Below are 11,277 nucleotides of genomic sequence, written 5' to 3'. Positions count from 1 at the left end.
CAGGGAGGGCAGGGCAGAACCAGGGGCTGGAGGGGGGCAGCTGGAGGGAGAGTGCTTCGCTAAGGGGCGCGGACGATGACCAGGGAGCTAAGACATGGGGCCTCTGGCTCAGGCCCTGATTTCCTTGGATCAGCAGGCGATGTGTTGAGATCACTGAGTCCCAGAGCCAGACAGGTCTTTATCCGTCCAAGCTTTTCGTTTTATGGAGAGGGGAAGTATGGGTTTAAGGTCACCCAGCTAATCAGGGCGGGGAAATAGCAGCAGCCTGTGGAGGGAGTCCTGGGAAGGAGGGAGGACATACTGTGTGCAGAGCTCGGGGCCCAGTGCTGGATGGTCCTAGTCAGCGCAGGACTAGGATGCACAGTCAGCCCCGCGCCTGACTTGTCTTCCCAATTCTGCGCCCCCAGCTACTAGGTGACCCCCCGCCCCAGGAGTGGGAGATCGCACAGCTGCCCTAAGCTAGGAGACCCTGAACCAGGACAGCTGTTCTTCCAGCGGTGTGACCTCTTCCCAGACCTGGATGCGACTGGTGTTCTACAGTGAGGCTGAGAGGCGGGCAGGGCAAGGGAATGGAGGAGCGGGAGCCGGAGCGCAGGCTCTGAGCAGAGCACAGCCTGGCTCTTGCAGGCAAGCCTGACTGGCTTCGTGTCCAGGCAACCGCTGCGTGGTTTGGTTTTGAAATCCACCCCCCTCCCCTTCTTCCCAGGAGGCTCTTGGGCGCGTGCGGATTAATCCATCTGATTGGCTGTCAGCTTGGAAGGAGAGGCAGGCCTGGGGGATGGGGTGCGGAGCAGGTACATGTTGAAGGTGGGGTGGGCACAGCTGGGGAGAGAAACTCCAGGAGGGAGCTTCTGTGGGGGCTGCGTGGTAACCAAGGCGAGGTCTGAGAACCACAAGCGACTGTGTGTTCAGGGTGCAGACGGGCGGGGGTGGGGTGGACCATGACCCGTGGGCCTGCAGCTGCTGAAGCTGAGCCTGCACCAGTGAAAGCCCTGACTGCAGACGCTGAGGGTCCTGGCCAGGCCCTGCAGGTGCCGAGGACTCAGGGGCCTCAGGGACTGGTGATGGACAGCAAGCCCTTGCGTCCGTCCCTTCTGGTTACCTAAGCAAAGAGGGGGGCTGCCCCCTTCCCCGAGTTCCCAGGACTCAGGAGCAGGTGCAGGCAATGAAGACACACAGAAGATGCTTGAGCCTCGGTTGAGCCCTTTGCAGGGGCTGTTTTTGCACCTAGTAAAGGATCATGCTTCATGTGCTTCCTTTTAGGTCTGGAGGGCTCTGGGTCATCGGTGTTTCAGCATTGGTGTTCAGTCTCCAAGCCCTCTTGCACAATAGAACTCACTCCCCTAACTCCAGGCTTAGGTGGTGGTAGTGGTGGCAGTGGGGTCTGACGTCCCAGCCCCTCCAGCACCTGCCCTTGGCTCCACGGTGCTTCTCTTGCTTCTGCCTGCTGCCATCTGGGGACAGCAGCCTGCAGACTTCCTCACTCAGCGAGTGCTTCTGGAAGCCTGCTGTGCACTGGGCATTGTTCTAGCCAGAGCGACCAGAGAAAGACCCCTCCCGTGAGAAGCTCCATTCAGCAGTTGAGAGAAGTGGAGTTCGGGCCTGAGCTTGGAGCTGGTGCCCTGTGTACACACCCACATTCCTAGAGGGAGAGTGAGGGGCCAGGGCCCCATGGAGGGGAGGGGGGAGGAGGGGGGTTGTGCAGAGGGCACTGCAGAGTGATAGCCGACAAGACAAAGGAGAGCAGAGCAAAAGGCTATAAATAAAAGGGGCTGGAGGGAGGGCAGCTTCACCAAGGTAGACCAAATAAGGCCTGGAGTGGAAGGAAGGTGATCTGTCTCCTGTCCCCCCTCCCCGGGCTCTGTGCCTGCTTTGTCTGGGCTCTGTCACCACCCTGATCGAGTGTCAGGCCCAAACAGGGGCCATTTGCTGTGACCATGCCAGCGGCAGTTCAGAGGAAAAGTTGCTAAAATTACTCCCAGGAATTGGGGAGGGGGTGAAGTAGGGCACACTAAAAGGGACCCCGCACAGAAAGAAGGAAGCTGGAAGGGACCCCCGAAACCCAAAGGGAAGAGAGCAGAGTGGGGCACTAGAGGAAGGGGACTTAACCCGGAAAGGACAATGGGGCCCCAGTTGTTCGTGCACATGGGAGTGGGGTCCCACCCGGGCCTGGAGGCCGACTCTGCCATCTGCCTGCCCCTAGGATCCCTGACCTTGGGGGCCCGCCCTGGCTCCACGGGAGCCTGGGATTAGGGAGCTGGGCTTTGTGCCGGTCTCAAGTTTCCCTTACAAACAGCTGCTCCTTCTTGTCATGCTTTTGTCTTCCTGCGGCCTCTAAGATCTTTTGTACCTCGGCCCTCCACCCCACACTCGCTTCCCTGCTCCACAATGTCGACAGTGGACAGTTGCAGGGATGGCTCGGTTTAGCTTGCAGTGGTTTGGGAAGACAGAGCTTCCCCATCTTAGAGTGTTTGGAGGAGCTTTGTGGGGAGTGGTCAGTCTGGACACCAGGGCTGCAGGCCTCAGGACCGTGTGAGGGGCAGCCTGGGAGCTTCGGTCAGTTGTTTTGAAAGCCAGCCCCTCCGTTTTCTGGCCATGTGCTCTGGGTTAGTCACAGGGCCTCTCTGAGACAGTCTTGTCATCTGTAGTGTGGCCATGGTCCATTTACCTCCCAGGGTTGTTGTGACCATTGTGTGGGTACAGGGTGTAGTGCACACGTGACACGTGGTAGGCACTCACCAAATGGCTCCTCTCACCCTCAGGAGCACGAACCCACTGAAGTCAGACTGCAGTTGGCGGGTGGGGGCAGTTCTTTGTCCCCCAGCCTCACTAAGTCCATCTGGCTCAAGGGATGGTCTGGGCCGGGGCCGGTCAGGTATTCTGCAGTCCTATGGTCTCCTGTACCCAGCCCGTGGCTGCCAGTGGGAACATCAAGAGCCCAAGTTACGCAGGCCCTCCAAGACCCAGCCCTAAGCCAGGAGGGCCACCACTGCCTGACTGAGACCCACAGAACGGCCCTCCCCACAGGCCAGTGCTGTCCTGGGGCCCACCAGGAGTTGGCCCAGGTCCAATGGTGACATCCACCAGGACACCAGTTGGGAACCTAGGGCCACTCACCAGCTAACTGGTTTTCATGTCCTGCCTGAAGGTCTTAGGGACCCTAGTGGTGCACCCTGGTAGAGCTGGCTGGCCCTAGGGTCTGGGAATCGGGCTGTAGAGCGGAGGCAGACTAAGCCAGGCCCCCAGGAGAGGGGCAGATCCAGCCCTGAGTCGATCGTGCTCCTTCAGCAGTCACATCCACACCTGCGCTGGAGCCAGCCCAATCGTAGGCTGCAGGGGTCTAGAAACTCTGTGGGGAGAATGGCCAAGGTGTTATGATGTGAAATCATCGGGCAAATGGAAAATCAGCATCCTTGGGTCACCTGCCAGATGCATTTGTGTCCAAGCCAGGATCCCTGCACACTGCTGTCTCTGTGCTGGGCACACAGAGCAGATGTCTGCTCCCTCTGCTCCTCCTGAGAACCTGTGCTCTGTCCACAGGTGTTCTTGGGGCAGCATCCTGTGGCCGCCACACCTGGACCAGCACAGGATATGGAGACCATGGGATTTACTCAGAGCTGAAGGTAATTGCTTTGTGAGGAGCCCAAGTGGCTGAGAAATCATCAGTCTTCTCCCCTGGGAAAGGGATTACAGGACTTCATTTTTTTTTAAAGATTTATTTATTTGAAAGTCAGAGTTATACAGAGAGAAGGAGAGGCAGAGAGAGAGAGAGAGAGAGAGAGAGAGAGAGAGAGAGGTCTTCCACCCATTGATTCACTCCCCGATTGGCCACAACGGCCAGAGCTGCGCCGATCCAAAGCCAGGAGCCAGGAGCTTCTTCCAGGTCTCTCACGTGGGTGCATGGTCCCAAGGACTTGGGCCATCTTCCACTGCTTTCCCAGGCCATGGCAGAAAGCTGGATCGGAAGTGGAGCGGCCAGGACTCGAACTGGCGCCCACATGGGTTGCCAGCATGGCAGGTGGCAGCTTTTACCCACTATGCCACAGTGCCAGCCCCCAGTACTTCATTTCTTTGGTAAGGGCTCTACCTCCTTAAGCAGACCTCCCCAGAGCCACTGCCTGTCCCCCACCCCCAGCTCTACCCTACCCCTTAAATGCATTTGAGTGCACGCAAGCACACATGCCTACCTTTGCAGACACATATGTGTATGCATATATCTCTGTGCAAACAGATTGCACAGAGCCCAAGCTACCTTCCATAGCCAGTTCTGAGACAGACCATGGGTGTCTGATGGACTTGCCAGGAGTGACACTATTCCAGCCCCCAGCTCAGCCTGTCTCATCCTCCTCCCTCCCTGCAGAGGGGTTCCGATTGGTCAGCCCACCAGATGCCATACTGACCCCTGCTGTAGCCAGGCTCTATGGCAGCTACAGTGGGATCTCATGGCCCCTGACTCACAGGCATTCCCCTCATCCAGGGGTGCCAAAGGCAACACACCAGGAACCAGGGGAGACTGGTTCAGGACAACACAGCATGATCCATTGTTGTTCTGTCCTGGGAGCAAGCTGGGGGCCGAGGAGCTCGCGCTCACCATGGTGTGGGACAGTCAAAGGCTTCAAGGTGGGGACATGAAACGGGCTGGAAGGGAGAACGGAGCTTTGAGCAGCTTGGGGTGTCAGGGTGGGTTCTAGAAGGGAGAGTCGCCGCATGACCGAAGGCTAGGAGTGGCAAGGTGTGGTGGGCTAGCAAGGACTCAGAGGACGCCCGCCCGGTCAGACTACACCATTGGGATCTGGAGACATGGAAGGGAATGAAGAAAAGGCAGGGTTATGTATGTGTTGAGCGCCCACCTGTTTCAGGTACCAGGCAGAGTGTTATAGGCACACTAGTTCGCTGAATACTCATACTCGCTCGTCACTTCAATTGCATTTTATGGATGAGTAGCAGTGTTTAGAGAGGCTAAGTTGTTTGCGCAAGGTCCCACAGCAAACGTGGCCCTGAAATTTAAACGCAGGTCCATCTTGCTGCGAAGCAATTCCTATTGACTCCACCACATTTCACAGACCAGTCAGATAGTATCCGGGAAGCGGTAAAAAACAACTCCAACTCTAGACCGTGGCAGTCACTGTGATGTCTTGAAAGCAGAGTGTGAGGGGCCTCGCACGGATACTGTGGGTACTTTAGGAGAGAAGAGGCTGTAGGCACGAGGACCCAAGAGGAAGCTACCGTGGGAGAGTGGGGCCAGCACACTCGAAGGGCAAGCCGAGAAGGCATTTTGAAGGAAGGAATAGAATGCCTTGCGGCAGAGTGGCAGCAGGAGACAGGAGGAGCCTTGGTGCCGTGGGAATGGGGCGAAAGAGAGCAAGCTCCCGCACAGGCAGGACAGAGGACGGAGGGTTTGATGGGGGGAGCTGCAGGTGAGCGTGGGGAAACTCACAGAAGATATTTTGCATCCCTGTTGGAAGCTGGAGTTATGGAACCTGCAGGCAGGGCTGGGAAAGGAGAGGTGACTGCCTCAGGAGATGGTGGAAGGAGCTGTGGGGTCAGAAGGAAGAGGGGCGGCCCCAGGAGATACCCCCCACCCCACTGCTGCAAACAAGTGGGAGACGGCGGCTCAGAGCGAGCCACGGAGATGGAGAAAAGGGCAGTTTCCTAGAAGTCGTGAGAAGTGTTTCAAGAGGAGCAGGTGCCAGTCGCGTCAGATGCCAAAGAAAGGCCAAGTGTCAGGAAGACTGAGAAGGGGACTTGGATGCTCTTGGAGCAAGTGACTTCTGCAGAGTGACAGGGCAGAGCCGGGCTGCAGAGTGACAGGGCAGGGCCGGGCCGCAGTGAGTTTATTAAGAAAAGGGTGAGTGGGACGGAAGTGGAGGCAATGGGTGTACACCCTGCATTTGAGGAGTTTGGCAGTGAAATGAATGAGATTAGACAGCAACGAGAAGGGAACAGGGCCAAGGAGCATGGTTTGTTTTGTTTTGAAGATAGGGCAATCCTGAACGTGTGAGGAGTGGGTGGTGAAAGGTTCCCTTGTTTTGTTCCCCACTCCGTTTTGCGTATTCTGGTTCTGTTTTTTTGTTCCCATCTCTCCATCTGGAAGCCAAGGGGGTGGTTTGGGAAGACCGGAAGGGTTGTATGCCCACCACCGTAACGTGGGCATGCAAACATGCGGCTCATTGGCTCATCTCCAGATATGCACGCAGGGAGCCCTCAGAGCAGGGAGCTCAGAGCAGACTGGCTGCAGCCACAGCTCTCACCCTTTGACCCTTAACCAGCAGGCCTGAGAAGGGTCTTAGCCTTCTGAGTCCTGTGTGGGTTGAAACGGGGCTGGATGGCAGGAGGCAGCCCTCCCAGGGACCTGGAGACACAGGCAGCGCCCGGGGACTCAGTGTCTTTGGCTTGCTTATGTCTCACATTGTGATTTTCTTTTCTTATTTTAAGATTTATTTTTTTAGGGGCCAGTGCCGTGGCTCACTTGGTTATTCCTCCACCTGTGGTGCCGGCATCCCATATAGGCCCTGGGTTCTAGTCCCGGTTGCTCTTCTTCCAGTCCAGCTCTCTGCTGTGGCCTGGGAGGGCAGTGGAGGATGGCCTAAGTGCTTGGGCACCTGCACTCGCGTGGGAGACCAGGAGAAGCACCTGGCTCCTGGCTTTGGATCGGCACAGCACGCCAGCTGTAGCAGCCATTTGGGGGGTGAACCAACGGAAAGAAGACCTTTCTCTCTGTCTCTCTCTCTCTCTCCCTGTCTAACTCTCCCTGTCTAATAAAAAAAAAGATTTATTTTTTTACTTGAAAGACAGAGTTATAGAGAGATGGGGAGAGGTAGAGAGAGAGAGAGGTCTTCCCTCCCCTGGTTCACTCCCCAGATGGCCAGGGCTGGGCCAGGCCAAAGCCAGGAGTCTGGAACTTCATCCATGTCTCCCACATGGGTGCAGGGACCTAAGGACTTAGGTCATCTTCCTCTGCTTTCCCAGGCGCATTAGCAGGAATCTGGATCAGAAGTGAACCATCTGGGACTCGAATTTGTGCCCATATGGGTTGCTGGTGTTGCATGTGGCAGCTTCACCTGCTGCACCACAACGCTGTCCCCTGCATGGTGGTCTTCACCAGAAAGGTGATGCTCATGGTTACAAGGTACAGGCGCTTCCATTGAGCCTGGAATAACTTCCCAGGCTCTCCAGGCAGGGCTCTGGCTGGAGATCTGACAGCCCGAGGGAACCATGTTGCTGTGCAGGTTCCCTGCTGCTGGGCGCACAACCTCAGATTTCAGGTAGAACCTTAGGATCAATCCTTGGCTACTCATGCCCTGAGGTTTGCCATGAAAGTTCAGAGCTGGCTAAACAGATGCACAGGTTATGCCAGTCCTCTTGGGCATGAGGGGCCCGGGTGCTTTTCCCCCAAGGGAGCCTTTCCTGGGCGGGGGGCAGCGAGTGGCCACAGCAGGGACTGAGGGCTGGTCAGGTCCCCAGCATCTGAGGGGACCAGTGCAGGGGTCTTCACTTCCCTCCCTGAAGTAAGGAAAGAAGGGTCCCTATCAAGGGGGCTTTGAATACACTAGATTAACAGAGCTGACGCATCTGAGCAGGAGGGGTGGGAAGGCAGCAGGAGGCACAGTAGTTGGTTTCCTGGGAGGAGGGAAGAGTCCAAAAAAGGAGGTGGGGGGATCTGAGGAGAGCCTGAGCCAGAGGCAGGTGTGGAGGTCCACAGTGTAGCCGGGACTGAGGTACCCCCCAAGCCCGCCGCCCCGGGAACAGGCGGGGAGTGAATAGGTGGAGACTGCAGAGAGTAGAGTTAGGCATCCGTGTCCTTGCCCAAGGACGTCTCTGAGATGACAGCCTCGGCTGCTGGTGATGGTGTGAAACAAGACCCAGGCCGCGGGTGCTGGGTTCCTAAGAACAGCAGGGGTAGGCCCCCCACGTCCAGGCTTGCTCTCAGACCTGTCAGGATGCTGACAGCCAGCAGCCGAGGGAGGGGAGGCCACCAGCCCACCCCTGCCTCTCTGGTCCGTGTTGTCCAACCCAGCTTTGGGGCACAGGAGGAGCGGACACCGGCCTGGCCCAAACACCTCAGCCGAGGGGCCCGCAAGGCTGCAGGTGCCTGCTGCTGAAGGCAGTGAGGCCCCCAGGAAGAGAGGACGTGGGACACAGGGGCCAGAAGTGGGGATGAGGGCTATGTGGAAGGAATTGAGGGAAGCCGTGGAAGGAAGCCAGTCAAGGCAGAGAAGTAGGAGAAACAGAGGCTGGAGTGTAGACGGTGGCGAGCGGTGGAGAGAGGAGGGACAGGCAGAGGATGAGGGGATGGATTGGGGGTGACAGAGAAGGGCAGGAGAAGGAGAGATGGTGAAAGACTGTGGGTCCGCTGGAGGTGTGGCTCTCGGCTCCTGGTGGAAAAAAGGCCCTCACAGGCCATTCCAGTGAGATAACAATGCTGTTCAAATCCTCCCTAATCTCCTCTCCTATTATTAGCCCTGCGTGCTCTCCGGGAAGGGGCCACAGGTCCCCGGGCTCTGTCCTGTCCCCATGCCCTTGGCTAGAATTAGACAGCCGTGCCTGCGTGGTCATCTGCTAACCACGGTCCTCTGGCTTCTGGGCAATGTCACTGGAACGGAGCACGGAGAGGCAGCAGGCAGGGGAGGGAAGGTCACCGCACGCACTTTGTGGACTCCTGCCCAGGGCCTTTGTGCTCAAAGAATTTTCCGATCCCAACAATAAACACACAACCAACAGCACTGTGGGGTTCAGAGTGTACGAAGCCACGGAAAACCCGGGCACCGACAAAGGGCAGGGCGGAGAGGAGGGCAAGGTGCACCCGCTGGTGGGTCTGAAAGGCCAGGTCCTGAGCAGCCACATCCCGAGCTGCTGGCCAGCGCTGTGGGCTCCAGGAGGCTTCATGGAATCAGGGAGCCCCTGTGTCTGCCCTCTGGGCCCAAGCCCAGGGCACAAGGCTGTCCTAGGCTTGAACACGGAGCGCTGAACGCCTGCGTTCTTAAAGCAGGCAGGCGTTCGGTGTGATTTCCGTGAACCTACTGTTTTCTTTCTCGCCCACTTTGTTCCTGTTGTATTTTCCCCTCAGCCTTCCTCTTGCCTCCAGTCTCCCTGAGTATTGCTCACTGTGTCGATTTTAAAGGGGCCGAAAGTCATGTGTATTTTTATCAGGAGCTCTCTTGACTCTGACAAATCCAAATAAAATAAGTAGATGATGAATAATGTACCAATGAGGGGGAACAGCTGCTGTCCTCTGTGCCTACGATGGTTCCAACTGCTCCTGCCGGGGAAGGGACATAGATGAGATTCCCTGGATCACGGTCAGGAGGAGGGGAGGCGGGGGGAGGGGGAGAGGAGGCAGCAGGCTCGCTCTCTACCCCCTCCCTCTCTGTCTCTCTGTCTTTTCTTCTCTTTATCTTTCCTCCCAAATCATAAAAGAGCCAGGCTTATTACTTAAACATTCAAGCAATGAACCTTCCATAAAGCAAAAGAAGTGAAGCTCCTTCTGCTGTTCCAAGTCCACCCCCAAAGGTAACCACGGGTAATAGCTGAAGTGACCCAACCAGAGCCCTTTATGGACATGCATTAAAGACACATTGGGGTGCTCCAAGCTGGGATACACAAGAATGACATGGCTGCGGTTTTTGAAGCCCTCGTGTCATGGATGTTTCCAAGGTCCCCTTTGAGTGACTTTTGGACAATTACTAGAGTCTCCAGAGCCTAAAGAGCTTTCAGAAATGCATCAAAAGGGTCAGCGCTGTGGCACAACAGGTTAAGCCACTGCCTGCAGTGCCAGCATCCCATATGGATGCAGGTTCGAGTCCCGGCTGTTCCACTTCCCACCCAGCTCCCTGCAAATGCGCCTGGGAAAGCAGCTGAACATGGCCCAAGTCCTTGGGCCCCTGCCACCCATGTGGGAGACTGGAGGAAGCTTCTGGCTCCTGGCTTTGGCCTGACTCAATCCTGGCTGTTTGGGGGAGTGAACCAGCAAATGGAAGATCTCCAATGCAGTGTCTCCTTCTCTGTACTCTGCCTTTCAAATAATCTTTTAAAAAAAGCATCAAAATGAATTTGAAAATAGTCAAAGAGGCCAAGGAAGGCTATGTAAGAGGATTCGGACAAACACCTCCCTGCCTCAGCTGGTCCTTCCCCCTCAACATCGTTCCCCTTGGGAGAAGGAGCCACTTAGACAGAGGGGCTGTGCCTGGGGCCGAGGTGGCAGCAGGCACAGGGTGAGCTCTTGGGTCATGAGAAATTATCCTCATGCAGTGAAGACATTCTTACCCATGTCTGCGAATGACAAAGACGGGGTCCTTTCTTTTTCATGCTAGTGACATGCACACAATGATGTCCCAGCGTTTCTTCTCCAAAGCCGGTCTGAAACGTCCCATCTCTCACGCTCAGGACATCCATCCGCTCGTCTTTCTATTCTGAACCCTCCCTGGAGGTCACAGTCGTACCTGTCCTTCCTCATGGAAGCTCTGAAGAGGCCTTCAGCCGAAAGTCACTCAGAAGTTCTCACCAAGCTCCTAACACAGTTGACTGCGGCGCAGGCCTTGAGTTGACGGCTGGCAGGGGCTCAGACGGTGGATTCCTGATGTGGAAGTGGGAGGCCAGAAGCTGCTGAAAATCTCCACTCTGTGCCCTCGTCCTGCGCTGGCTGCCTCGCTGCTGACCCACGCTGAGCCAATGCTAGTTCCTCTGCTCTGCCACCTCCCCGAGACCCAGCCTGGGCCCTGGCCGCTCCAAGGGAGCCAGGCAGGGTGGAAGAGAAAGGAGAGGAAAATACAAGATGGTTATTGTGGGTCCGGGGGCATGAGAAAATGCTTAGAGTCGATCTGAGCAAACAACAATTCCTGAATCAGACAGCTGCAAACCGAAAGTGGACCAGGAGCGCCACTGAGGGAATGCAAGGGGGAAGCTTCTACAGGATGAACACAGAAAGCCAAGCAAACACGTGGGTCTCTGCAGTTACACAGCCACCTTATTTGGTCCATCCCATTGGAAGGTCCCTAGCCACGTAACTGTAAGTTTGCTAGCTGGCTCTGATTTATTCAGATTAATTTCTTTTTTAAAAATATAGGCACTAGAGGTCGGCACTGTGGCACAGAAAGTAAAGCTGCCGCCTATAGTGCCAGCATCCCATATGGGCAACGGTTCAGGTCCTGGCCACTCCTCTTCCAATCCAGCTCTCTGCTATGGCCTGGGAAAGCAGTGGAAGATGGCCCAAGTCTTAGGTCCCTGCACCCAGGTGGGAACCCAGCTCCTGGCTTCGGGTTGGCACAGCTCTGGCCATTG

General features: G+C 56.4%; 1 long non-coding RNA gene across 1 annotated transcript; it reads left to right on the top strand.

Moving 5' to 3' along the window:
• Positions 1–707: 707 nt before the first annotated feature.
• LOC138844645 (uncharacterized) lies at positions 708–11,005 on the top strand. Its single transcript, XR_011380805.1, has 3 exons — positions 708–794; positions 3,541–3,623; positions 10,311–11,005. It is a non-coding gene; the product is annotated as an uncharacterized lncRNA (long non-coding RNA).
• Positions 11,006–11,277: the final 272 nt, after the last annotated feature.

Source organism: Oryctolagus cuniculus, chromosome 12, assembly GCF_964237555.1.
Source record: "Oryctolagus cuniculus chromosome 12, mOryCun1.1, whole genome shotgun sequence".
Classification (NCBI taxonomy): Eukaryota; Metazoa; Chordata; class Mammalia; order Lagomorpha; family Leporidae; genus Oryctolagus; species Oryctolagus cuniculus.
The sequence above is the reverse complement of the archived record's forward strand: the minus strand, read 5'-3'. Positions and strand labels throughout refer to the sequence as shown.